This window comes from Lynx canadensis, chromosome B4 (genome assembly GCF_007474595.2).
Source record: "Lynx canadensis isolate LIC74 chromosome B4, mLynCan4.pri.v2, whole genome shotgun sequence".
NCBI classification, from domain to species: domain Eukaryota; kingdom Metazoa; phylum Chordata; class Mammalia; order Carnivora; family Felidae; genus Lynx; species Lynx canadensis.
In genome coordinates, this window is record NC_044309.1 from 9036324 (window position 1) to 9049906 (window position 13583).

General features: G+C 34.0%; 1 pseudogene; it reads left to right on the forward strand.

The window, feature by feature from the left end:
- Positions 1-2997: 2997 nt before the first annotated feature.
- LOC115519640 lies at positions 2998-3083 on the forward strand (annotated as a pseudogene).
- The last annotated feature ends 10500 nt before the right edge of the window (positions 3084-13583 follow it).

Sequence of the window (13583 nt, forward strand, 5' to 3'; positions counted from 1 at the left end):
GCTCAATAACATCAAAACTAAAAACCCAAAAGTATAGGATTTAGTATGAAGATAATCACCAAACTTTATTGAAAAGTTAAAAAAAAAAAAAAAAAACTGAAAGAGCAGAAATAAATATCATCTTTCTGGATAGAGCTAATATTAAAAATGCCAGTCTTACACAGATTGACAATTTCAGTCAGAAATCTAAATTGTAACTTAACTGAAATGGCTTTAAAGTCCACAGGAGAAAATATTAGAATTTCACAGAGTAATTTGGGAAAATGGTGGCAAATGGACACTCTCCTTGACAGATAATGAAATGTATTGACTTCAATCAGGTTTTGTAGTTACAGCCACAAAAGCCAACTCTGGCAAATATAAGTAGGAAATTAATTCATTATTGATGATCTCAGGTAGCAAATATGATCTCAGGTAGGAGAGAAGGTTTGGAGGCTCTGCCCCTTGGGTCATCTCCTAAGAGTATATGCATAGAGGTTCTGTGAAAAAAAAAAAAAAAAAAAAAAAAAAACAAACAAAAAAAACCAAACACACACACAAGAACAGACAAAACTCAGCCAACATAGAATAGGGAGACAGAAATTTGTGTCAAGGGTCTGTGGAGACGTGGATTGGGATACCAAAAGGCTACGTAATAGGAATAAAAATGACCCACAAATAGTCAAGCCATCGAGAGGTACTGAAGCCTTTGAATCATTTTAGTCCGTAAAGTGAATGAAGTTGATATAGGGTAGTCAATGTCCTCATTGCCTGCCAATATTGTAAATAGGTAGTTTCCATGAGGAAACATACCTTTCCATGACCCAAAATATTTCTGTAGTTACTCATATACTGTGTCCAATGCCAAATCAAAACTAATGTACGTGAAAAGACAATAAAATGTGACTGAAAACTAAGAAAAACTAACACAGTAAAATTAAGCCACAGATTCAAGCAGTACCTATGGATCACTTTTAAGATTTTAAAACTTCTAGTTATGCTTTTTAAACTACTGAAAACCAGACTAAAGGACATTTTAAAGCAGCCAGGGATATGAAATAACATTCTGTCCAAAGAGTAACATAAACAGGGTAACTAGCTTTTTTAAAATGAAAAAACAGACATAAAAAGGTAACAAAAGAGTAACCCTGAAAGAAAATAACTGGTCACCAAGAATTCTATACCATGAAAACAAATCCAGGAAGAAATTAAGGTTAAAAAACATGTTTGGACAAACCCAAACTGAGATTTTTCTAGCAGGAAACCTATTGTGGAAACTTACATATGAAATTAAAATGCAAAAACAATAGCACATAATTTGTTAGCATCTGGAACATATAAGTAACGTGTTCTAGTATTCTTGCATTACCTTGTACTTGAGAAAAACTCAATTACATCAGCTTTAGTAAGCAAAGGGTGAGACATTTATTCTGTTAGCATAACCACCAAAATAATAGTAAAATATAGAAATACCAACCTAATAGGGAAAAATTGAATATTGAAAAATATTCAGTTGATAATGTAGAAGAGAGAAAAGAGCATAGAACAAGTAGAACAAACAGAAATTAAATAGTGGGGAAGTAGATTTAATCCTACATATATCAGTAATATACTAACTGTAAATGAAAGACTGTTCCAATTAAAAGATAAAAATGGCCAGGCTGGATAAAAAATCAAAACCCATAATGTGTTTCTTGAAAGAAAAACCTCTAAAATAAACAAAAATAAAATTTTAAAAATATGGAAAAATTATATTCTGCAAGACATTGGTTTAACTCAGTTAATACCAGACATAGGAGATTCAAGGAAAAAATCATTACTTGAGCTAGAGGCACATTTCATAAGCGTGAACATCGCATTTTGCCAATATATGAAAATTCTAGCCTTTTTATATGCCTAAAATATAGCATAAAATATAAAAATCAAAGATTAGTAACTAGGAGAAACAGATTAATTCATAACAGTGAGCAGTTTTAGCACAACTCCTCTCCATACAGACAAAATAAAACAGTAATGATATGAAGCTTGAAACAACACACTACTGGAAATACATAGACCATCCAACATCTGCAGAATACGCATTCCATTCAAGTGTATATGAAGCCTTTTTAGTTAATTGATCACATGCCGCATCACAAAGCAAATCTTCACGCATTTCAAATGAAATAAAACATTTATAGTATGTTTCTAATCATGGTGTGATTAAGCTGGAATTTCACCACAAAAAGACCACTAAGAAAACTGTACTTTTGGAAATTCTAAAAAATTACACTCCTAAACTGTCCATGATTCAAGGAAAAAATGAAAACAAAATCCTAAAGTATTTCTAAATAAATGATAATAAATACACTTGATATTTATAGCTCTTTAGTGCAACTAAAGTTTTGCTATGAGGAAAATGTATAGTCTTAAATATGTATATTGAGAAAAATAGAGTGCTGAAATTATTTACCCAAAAATCTATTTACGAAAGTAGAGATGGACAGCAAATTGAAATCAAATTGACAGGTAATAAAATAATAGAAAAATCAGAAATGAACAAAATGTAAATACTCAATAGAGAAGATTAGCAAAGAAAGACTTTCATAGAAAGTCTGATAAAATTGATAATTCTCTGAAAGACTAAGGTAAAATATGACATGTTCCAGAGCCACCAGGGTGACTTGGTTAAGCATCTGACTGGCTCTGGTCAGGATCTCAAGGCTCCTGAGTTTAAGCCTGAGTCAGGCTCTGTGCTGACAGCTCAGAGCCTGGAGCCTGTTTCAGATTCTGTGTCTCCCTCTCTCTTTGCCCCTCCCCAACTCGTGCTCTCTCTCAAAAATAAACATTTTAAAACCTGCAATGTTTCCAAAAAAGGGGAAATAAAGAAGGCTGTCTACTAGATCACAGAGAAATTAAAATAATCATAAGTGGTTCTGATGAACAAATTATGCTAGTAAATTTGAAAGCAAAATAAAATAGTAAAACTCCTAGAAAATACAAGTTAGGAAAACACAACAGAAGTAATAGAAAATCTGCATCGCTTCTCGGCCTTTTGGCTAAGATCAAGTGTAGAAAATCTGGACATGTTATAAATACTAAATTCAATTTCTAATAAATCCTTCTGTAAAAGAAAGCTTCATTAGTAAAAATCTTAAAGTATTATGGCAACTTTACAAAGTTAAGAGAACATGCAATGGTAAATAAAAAATGTTATGGATTTAATGGAAAAAGAAAATTATAGATGAATCACAATATTAAATTTGATTTAAGATTGTAAACGTAGCATTACTAAGTTAAAACAAGAAATAATTAGCAAACAGATTCGTCCAAAAATGTAATTTCATCCAAAATCCTAAACTCAATTAACATAATTCCCTAGATTCACAAATTACAGAGGAAAAGTAATATCATCTCAGCTGGTGAAAAAGCATTTGATAAATTTCAGTATCAATTCTTGATTTAACAAAAAATAACAAACTACAATTAGGAATGAGTTTTCTTTTTGTTAAGTTTCTTTATTTTGAGAAGAGAGCAAGAGCGTGAATGGGGAATGGACAGAGAGAGAGAGAGAGAGAGAGAGAGAGAGAATCCTAAGCAGGCTCTGCTCCGTCAGCACAGATCCCAACAAGGGGCTTAAACCCATGAACTGTGAGATCATGACCTGAGCCCAAACTGAGTCAGAGGCTTAATGGACTGAGCCACCCAGGTACCCCAGGAATGAATTTTCTTAATCAGGTAAAGAGTATATAGAAAACACTTAAGGGTAGCAACCTCTTGGAGGTATTGTTTAATTGCTACTTTTCAACATTTATTGACCATGTAGTAACTGTAATAAGACAAAAAAAGTTACAGAGATTTTAAAGTATATTAAAATATATTTGCAAGCAGATGCAATTGTATCATAAAAGTAATAGGTCCCTTCTTAAAAAAAAATTAGTTTAGCAGATAATATAAAAAAAATCACTTTTATGAGCATTGAGGAGGGCGCCTGTTGGGATGAGCTTTGGGTGTTGTATGGAAACCAATTTGACAATAAATTATATTTAAAAAATCACTTTTATATTTCAGAAATGAATGTGAAAAAAATATATAATTTATAATTGGAGCCCAAAAATGTAAGATAAAATACAATAAAATATATAGAAGACTTTGATATAGAAACTTAAGTAACATTATTGAAGAAAATCAAAGAAGGGAATAGACCATATTCGTATATTGGGAAGCTCAATAATACAAAATATGTCAATTGTTCCCAAATCAGTTTGTATATATTGAATATGATTTCAGTCAGAACTCCAGTGTATGTGTTCATGTATGTGTTTAAACTTATGAAAGTATTCTAAAAAATATAAGACCAAAAGTGCTTAAGACACTCTTGAAGATGAAAAAATATAGGAGGAAATGCATAAACACCTATGTACATTTGTTTGAAACTAATTAAGACAATATGGTATGAAAATATATATTTTATGTGTACATGTGTATATATCTGTGTATATAGACATACACAAAAAGTTGAAACCTATAATGCATTTCTTGAAAGAAGAATCTATCTTTATATGTGTATGTATTACATACACAGATATATATAGACAGACATATATGGTGGCATGGAAGACATTACGTATGTTTACCAGATTTTTCTTTGGACACTCTAAAAAATCATATTACAAAACTGTATCTAAACAACTTAGTGTTAGGACAGAAATAGAGCAATTAATTAACCCAGTGGAACAGATGGACTCTGTAGTGTAGAACAACATGTGATTGTGTGTTCAGTGTGTATTTGTGTGATAATTTAGCATGTGATACAGGTAGCATTTTCAAACCAATAATGATAGGACAGATCATTGAATTAATGGTGTTAGCATACATGACTATAGCTTTAGAAAAATAAGATGGACTTACATTATCATTTCAAAATACTAAAAAATACTCTAGATACTATATATATCTAAGACTAAAGATGAATTTAAGTACTTGTAAAAATCTCAAAAACTATTAAAATTGTACAGACAAAATCATATTTACAAATTTGGGATAGGAAAACTCATATGACACAAAATTTAAAATCACAAAGGAACATTTTGCTATGACCAGACAATTTACAGGAAATTTTAAAAAATAGCATAGACAACAAAAATAATAATGAAAATAATAGCATATGCTCAAACAGGAAATAAAATAAAATAATAGTAGCATAAACAGACAAGAAACAATAACACCAATAAAAATAAACAGTAGCATATTCTCAAATAATCAAGGAAGTACAATCAAAACCGTGAGATGAAACTTATCCTATCATACTTTAAAATTTCAAATGTTCAATAATATCAAGTATAGATGAGAATGTACCTAAATTAGTTATTTCCTGTATTAGTATATATTTAGGGCTATCTATTAAATTTATAATGTACTACTTTTTTGCTAATTCTATAATCCAATTCCACTTTGAGGTATTTACATGAGAAAAATAGTATGTTAGCACACAGCAAAAGAAGGAAATTCATTGTAAGTTGTTTGTAATAATGAAAACAAAGCAGTCTAAATGGATATCACTAATGAACTATGGAACACTGAAACTATAGATTTTTAGGTAGCTATAAGATTTCTGATTCCTTCAGCACTTAGTATCCATCAAGTAGGTCTTACCTTTGCATGCCTCCTGAGACAGACCAATGTCCCAGGGTAAAATCCACAGCTCTTGGTTATACTCTAAGGTGAATGAAGCATGCCAGAGAAGGGCTTTAGAGGGATTCTTGGCCCCAGACAGCCCAAGGATTCTGTCCCATTGCCTCAAACCATTAGCAACAGGTACTGAGACCATCTTATGCTGTTCCTGGCCTGGCATACTCTGAGAAATGCAACCTCTCAGCTCACCTTTTTGAATGCTTATCATCTCTGAATTCCTGCCTGGAAATCTGTCACCGTGTTGTTGGACCATGAATACTATTTAAAATACTACTAATAAAAAAATACTAATTAAAAAAAAAATCAGGCTCTTTAGGTTGTCTGTAACAAGAGAATCAGTTATTCTTGCCTAGTAATGCCTTGCCAAGAAACTAGAAATGCCTTCAATCTTTATGATTTCTGTATATGACTTCTGTATTTGTGTCTTTTCTTTTTCATCCCTAAAACTGTTGACTGGGTGTTTTTCTTTTTTCCTTATCACAGAGATAAGTCACAAAGACTTGTCTATTTTATTAGTCTTTATGAAATATCATTTGTTTACTCTCTTGATCAATGCTGTTGTGTGCTTAGTTTTACATTCTTTCACTTCTGTTCTTATTTTTCCCTCATTCCACTTTGTATTTCTATTGAAATACTAACTTTGTAACTCATTTTCAACCCTCATTCCTTACTGTGTAGACGTTTAGAAGCCTAAATGTTCTTTGAAATTCCTGTTTTGACTTTTTCATAAATTTAATCTTTACTATTTTTATTATAATTAAAGTTGAAAGTGTTTTAAAACTTACGATTATTTTACTAGTTATATATTTACATGGTCTGAAATTCTTAACTGTATGTTTCTTAAGTGTTAACTTTTTGTTATTGATTTTAAACTTAATTGCACTGTGGTCCTCGTATGTGCCTATTCTTTTGAGATTTATTGACTTACTCTGTGTCATGTAAATGGTCATTTGAAAAATACCCATCTTGGGGCGTCTGGGTGGCTCAGTCGGTTAAGTGTCCCAACTTCAGCTCAGGTCATGGTCTTGCGGTTTATGAGTTCGAGCCCCGCATTGGTCTCTGTGCTGACAGCTCAGAGTCTGGAGCCTGCTTCAGATTCTTTGTGTCTTTCTCTCTCTCTCTCTCTCTCTCTCTCTCTCTCTCTCTCTGCCCCCTCCCACCGCACTTTGTCTCTCTCTCAAAAATAAACATAAAAAAAATCCATCTTTGCTTGGGAAAATATGTATAATTGGATACAGGGTTATAAATAGATACATGAGGTCAATCGTGCTAATAATAAATCTGATAATAATAAATCAAATAAATCTTTTATAGCATCCTTGATTCTCTCCTTAACCTACCAGTAAGTTTTCAGAGATAGTGAAATCTCTCATTATGATGATGGTTTTGCCCATTTCTTCCTATAGTTATATCAGTTTTTGCTATATCTATTTTTAGAATATTTTAGGCTTATGAAATTTAATTAAAATGTTTGGCATGAGCTTTTGCCCTAAATAATGGATTTTACATTATATTTGTTTCATAGTAAGGTAGCTATACCCACTTACTTTAGGTTGATATTGTTCTGTGTGTTTGTCCTTTTACATTTAATATTTATGTTTCCTTATATTTTAGTTTTATGTCTTGCAAACAACATATTGTTGTGTTTCGTTCTTAAATGTCACTGTTTTTATTTTATTTTTCTTCCCCATGCTGTTGTTTTGTTTGCTCTTTGGCCCTTGAAGAGTGCTCTTGCTTTCTACCGGCTCCGCAGTATAGAGATACATATGTTTTATCTAGGTTCTTCTTGCATGTTGCAGCCAGCGTCTTCCACCTGCTCTTGAAAAAAAAAAAATGTTTTTTTTTCCTTATCACATGTGCCTCCCTGTGAGGGATGCTTTCTATTCACCATCTCTCATCCCCTTGGACTGAGGTTATGTAGGGTTGGCTTCTTGACCCCTGATGTCTGTTCTCACATATTAGAAGCACATAATTGCATTGCCTACCTTCACCATGCAAAGCCCTGGGCTACACCTGTAGAGTAAGATGCTATTTAGATATGATTCTTGACCTTAGACATCTGTCTGAAATTTTCTTGTGCTATCTGTGTAACATGCTGCTGCCTCTAATTAGCATGTATGCTTTGACATTAGTAAGCTTTTAATTATTAAGATTGTTCTTTGTTAGGTAACTTGTTTATGCCACTGTATGAATATATCGTAATGTATTATATCATAGTTCATAAGAATTTAATCATACATATACTGTATATTATACACAATATTTAAACTATGAAATTCTCTATAATTTTGTTTAAAATACGTACATTTTACCCATCTGTATATATTTATCCATGTATATGTGTATATATGTGGGTATATACATACACATCCATATATAGGTAGATAGATATACTTTATGTATATATATGTAATTTCCAACCATCTTCTAGACTTTGGAAAAAGGATCCAAAGACATTAACTTACAGAGAGATGCTAACACAATATTCATTACTAACCATATTGTAGACTTTGAAGAGAAACCATCTCATCAGAAAAGATATCCATTGTTGTTTGAATCAAGCTGAGCTAGAATTTCCAGAAAGGGAACAGTGAAGGAAATTACTTCAAGTGTTTATGTACAAGCAGGGCTTAAGATCAGGAAGAAATCATTTATGCACAAAGAAATACAAAGCTTTCATTTTGCCTCTCTTCCAGGTGTATTGGAAAGGTCCAGTTCAGATTCAAGTTACTAATGAAAATTTACACCTTTCCTCACCTGATAGGTTTACTGATTCCCTTACTAATCCACATAAAATTAGTATATTGAGCACTCTTAAGTGTTAATTCTTTTAGACATACTCTCCAATTAACACCATCTCTGCAGGTTAGGAAGCATCATGTAGCATCTATCCATCTGCACCAAACATCTTAGAAATAGTGTGTTTCTCAGGTACCACCTTTCATCCATTTATAGGTCTTTGTGTCGCAGACTAGGAGTCTGGAGTTCTCTCTTGTCCAGAAAGAGAGCAGACACGGAATTGAATACAAGAGAGGCTAATGTCCGAAAGGAGTCAAGAGCCACAAAGAGTAATACAGTTTTGTCTCTGTATTTATGGAACTCACAAGATACTACCCTCACAGTGAACATAAAGAAAACAATATCTTACACATGTGAACATAGAGAATACAATCAGATAAACGTGTGTGTAAGAAGCAAAGGGTCTGGGGGGCAAGTGGAGCTTGTGATCTAAACACAATAGTATACTGGCATCAGATGGAAAGTAATTTCCTGCAGGTGATATAACAAGTTACTCATGATCCCATTATAGTATCTCACTAGTTAACCTTGGGTGCTTTCACCCCATGGTTGTGGCTTTCCCTCCTAAGCTTTTTTCTAGTGCATTTATGTAGGTAGAACCTATTTCCCCACATCTTGAATGACATTCAGTCATGTTGGGACCCTGTCACAACCTGTTCCCGGAAGGCATAAGGAGTAGGGACTAGCCTCTGTACAACTCTTTTGAGTCTAACGATAAGACTCCTATCATAATAGTCGAGACTATAAATCCTGCTCTGAGGTTATATGTGCCTTTTTTCTTTTTTTTTGGCAAAAATGAGTATAAGTTCAAATCAGTTGGTCGTACACTCTATTCGTTTTCTGAAGAGGTGGGAAATAGGAGAAAGTCCAGTTTATCTAACAAGTTGGAAAAAGGTCCTGTATTTCCACCTTCACAGTGACTTTGATCTCTCAGCTGTATATAAAACAAATCAACATAGGGAAACAAATTACAATTTTAAAAAAAGTAAAAATATTAATTCTTCCACAGATACCCACCTGTGCTAGGTTCTTATTCCCATAGCATCTGGTCAGGACATGAAACATAGCTACTACATTTCTTTGACATCAGATAACCCAGGATGTGTACAAAGGGTCCAACTCCATAAGAATTAGTGGTTTAGCAATTTTATGTTAATCCTTTAAACTCTCCTATGATTTCAACACAAAAGACAACAGTAATGCAAATCATACAAACAGCAAGGCATATCAAAAGAATTTATTCTTATTGTTTTAAAGGGAATCATGTCTAACCAATACAAACTTAAAAATACAGAAAATTAGAAGTACAATCAATAATTTATGCCCAAAAATAATGTGTGTTAACACTTTGTTTATAGAATTCCTACTTTACCCGGTTTACCTTGTACCTATATTTTTTCCCCTGGGCCTCAAAATCCTTTTGTTAATAGTAAGGTCAGATAGAGCAGTATTTTTATATTTCCAAATTTCACAGAATTAAGTTCTTAGTTTCAATTCAGCTCTTATTTTGGTAGAGTGCATCTTCAAACTTTTTTTTTTTTTTTTTTTTTTTTCCCAATGCCAATCCTCAAACACTTCATCTTAGTGTAGACTCTGGAGCCAAAATGCCTAGATTGAATTCTGGTTCCTATGCGTTATCAGTATGGGTTTAGTTACTTAACTTTTCCTGAAATTGGACACATCTATTGATGTGATAAAAATAGTACATATTTCACAGGTTTGTTGCAAAAATTATATGAGTCCATACGTATAAACTCTTTGGAACAGGGACTAATATATAGTGAGTTCTATTTAAGTGTTTTTGGTTTTTGTTTTATGATTTAAACTCTCATTTTGTTATTTTCAGTTACTTTTAAACACAAGTGACACCTTAGCACAATATAACATTTTTAGATCACTATGTTCCTTGCTTTGAAACTGAGCCTGCCCTATCTTCATACTCCATATTTTGGAGACTTTGGAGGCAGTTTAATTTATATTTTTACACTTTTGAGGAAGAATGAAACAATCTGTTTTTAACATTTAATCACGTGTTTGTGTGTATTTTAACACCTAAATGTGTACAATTCTTTATTCCTAGAATTCAACATTTTTCTAGTATGAACAGATGTATGTATCTTTTCCCCATTGGTTTTGCCAAACTCCAGCAAAGGTTTTATTTGTATATTAATTGTTTTCAGCATAATAAAAGTTTTTTAATTTTTTTTTTGATTATTGATTTTGTGTCAACTGATTTTGAATATCTTTCATTCCAAATGTTCCTTGGAAACCGTTATAATTCACAGACTGAATATTTACTCCTCCAGTTTCCTCTCGTAGTATTTTATTTCCGTTCTTTTTTATCCCCCACCCCATCACTCTTGTTGATATTCTTGTCACTCTTCCCATATGACAACTTTGCTTGTCCACAGTATCAGTTCAATTCTCACATGCACCCAAGGTCTTTTTGGGTCCTTCCATCACATGTCAAGAGGTCCCATAATCACATTTTTATCTCCTATATGAAAAGTATGGGAGATGCCCCCTGAGAAGCAGCATCTGGGGCAAACCCGGAGAGAATCTAAGAAACTCCCTCTACTGCCAGTGGGTTCTCACTGTTTAGGTCTAGAGGAACCAAGAGACAGCATGGCCCCAAATCCCTCCTCCTTTTCTCAGATAGGAAGTGGCATTGGGTTTTGGTTTTTGTTTTCTTTTCTCTCCTCCTCTGAATTTTAAATGCATCAGGAGATACTTCTGATTACTTGAAGATCCTAAACTTTGCTGAGAAGCAGTGGTCCACTCCTTGGTGGATGAGGTGGGCGCCTTAAATGAAGATTAAGGTATTGTCTTCATGGGATATTAGGGAGTAATTATGGGTTAATAGACAGCCAGAAGCATTCAACTCCGGGAAGTATTTGTTCAGGAACCAATAGGTGTCCTCTTGCTTTGCTTTTGCTAATGGCTTATTTTCATTTTGAAAATCCCTCTACTCACGGTGGTTCTGTGAACCCAAGGAAATCATGTCACTCGTACTTGATCAGTGAGAGCAGCACAGCCGCCAGGCCACAGTGATTGCTTCAGAGATGGGCATGTTATCACTTCAGAGATAATAAATCATGAAAATTTTGTTAAACCCTCTGAAATAGTGCAAGGAACCATCCCTATCTGGGCTTGAAGCTGAGTTTACTGCCACCATCTAGCTGATACATCGAGTTTGAAACCAGTATAGAAGGAAGAAACCAAGTTCTGAATGCCTGTGTGAACCATGAATCCAACTGTACTTGAATCTACCCCACCCCAAGTCTACGCAGTATGTGAAACAGCCCATCACCTGTTTCTTCAGTAAGTCTTTGCTGGATTGACTGTGTTTTATTTGAAGAATCTGAATTAGCATAGTCAGTTTAGACTATAGCAAGATAAATGTAAACAAATAAATTAAGAAAAAATACAGATTTTCCAGATTAAGAATTACGGAGAAAAATATCCCTTTATTTGTGTGTAGAAGTCACCTGGTTTTAGGTGACTTAGTGAAGTGGGCTTGGGGAAAAGTAGACTTATTACAAGAGCCAGGAGACCTTCCAGGAAAGGTCCTGTGGATGTAAGGAAGATCTGGCCAAAATATCCATTATTCCATTAAAATTGATTGAGTGACAAAGCTGTTTCTTATCCTTCACCAGTTTTCCATGTGGGTCTCTTCTAAAAAAACACATGCCTTCTTGATGAGGACAGTAGATTTTTAAGAGTATAATACATGGGATATGCATGCTCACCCTTTTTGATATTCATTTCTTTCCCTGTGCCTTAGAAACTTACATAAATCAGGGTTGTGTTAAGTTTCTAAAATCAGACTGTTGTTTTCAGTTTCACTACACTAGGATTATTAACAATATAGCTGGAACTTACAATATGTGTTGTTGTCTTTTTCTTTGGTTTAAAAATTAACAGGAAAAAAAAATACACAGGTGAACCAAAGGGGAGAAAAAAGTGTACTCATTAGCTTTGGCTGCCATAACAAAATAGCATGGATTGGGTGGCTTAAACAACAAGAACATATTTCTTGTGGTTCTAGAGGTTGGAAATCCAAGATCAAGGTGTGCTGACCTATTTGGTTTCTGGTGAGAGCTCTCTTCCTGGCTTGCAGATGTCTGCCTTCTCATTGTGTTCTCATATGGTGAAGAACAGGAGACAGAGCAAGTTCCCTGATGTGTCTTCCTCTAAGGGCACTGATCCCATCATAAAGGCCCCACCCTCATGACTTCATCTAACTGTATTTACCTCCCAAAGGCCCCGCCTCCAGAACTTCAATGTGGGAATCGGGGGTAACACAAACATTTGGTCCATAACGGTGTTGAAATGTCTGATAGAGGAATCCAAGCTTACTTAAATGTTGAGTAGAGGTAGAGATTCGTAGCTATTTTTGCTTAACCTACCCTACTTTTGCCTCTTGTCCATCGTGAGATAATTCTCCAGATCACTAGATATTTGAGTGATTCTGATGCTTAATTGGACAAAGGCATTGTCTTTGGAATCTGTGCCTGGGCCGTTAGGTTCCCGGTCCCATTCTTTCAAACTCTCTTTAGCTGCTTTGCTACCTGCCAACCCCATTGTTCCAGAAAGTGTATGTGGCTGGCAACCTGTTTGTCTAAGTATCTTCAGCTACAGAGGGCATAGATAAGGACACTGGTGACATCATTTTTCTCCAAAATTTCTAAATATTTTTCCCATGATTGACTCCCATAACTATTAATAACTTCAAAAAACCCCATAAATTTAAGGGATATGATACCCCTATGTTTCATTTAGATATTTCTTACATTTTGATTTATGAAGAACTGTTTGAAGTCCAGGATGAGAGAGAGAGAGTTTTAGGGTTTTATCAACTTTTAAAATATGCTCTTTTTCTCTCTCAAAAGAATTGCAAATGTTTTATAATCTACATGTACTAGCTCACCTCATCCAGTTGAACAACCAACCTGAATGTGCTGCTTCTCAGAGCTAGTTAAGAACACATCAAAGTCCTAGAGGTCAACAATGACACAAGGGTGGGGGGGGGAAGGACAGTTCTCATGATAGTGTTTTCTATCTTATACTTTCTCCTTAACTCCGTTTAATTTCAAGTAATTTATCATTTTCCAACATGTATACATAATCTA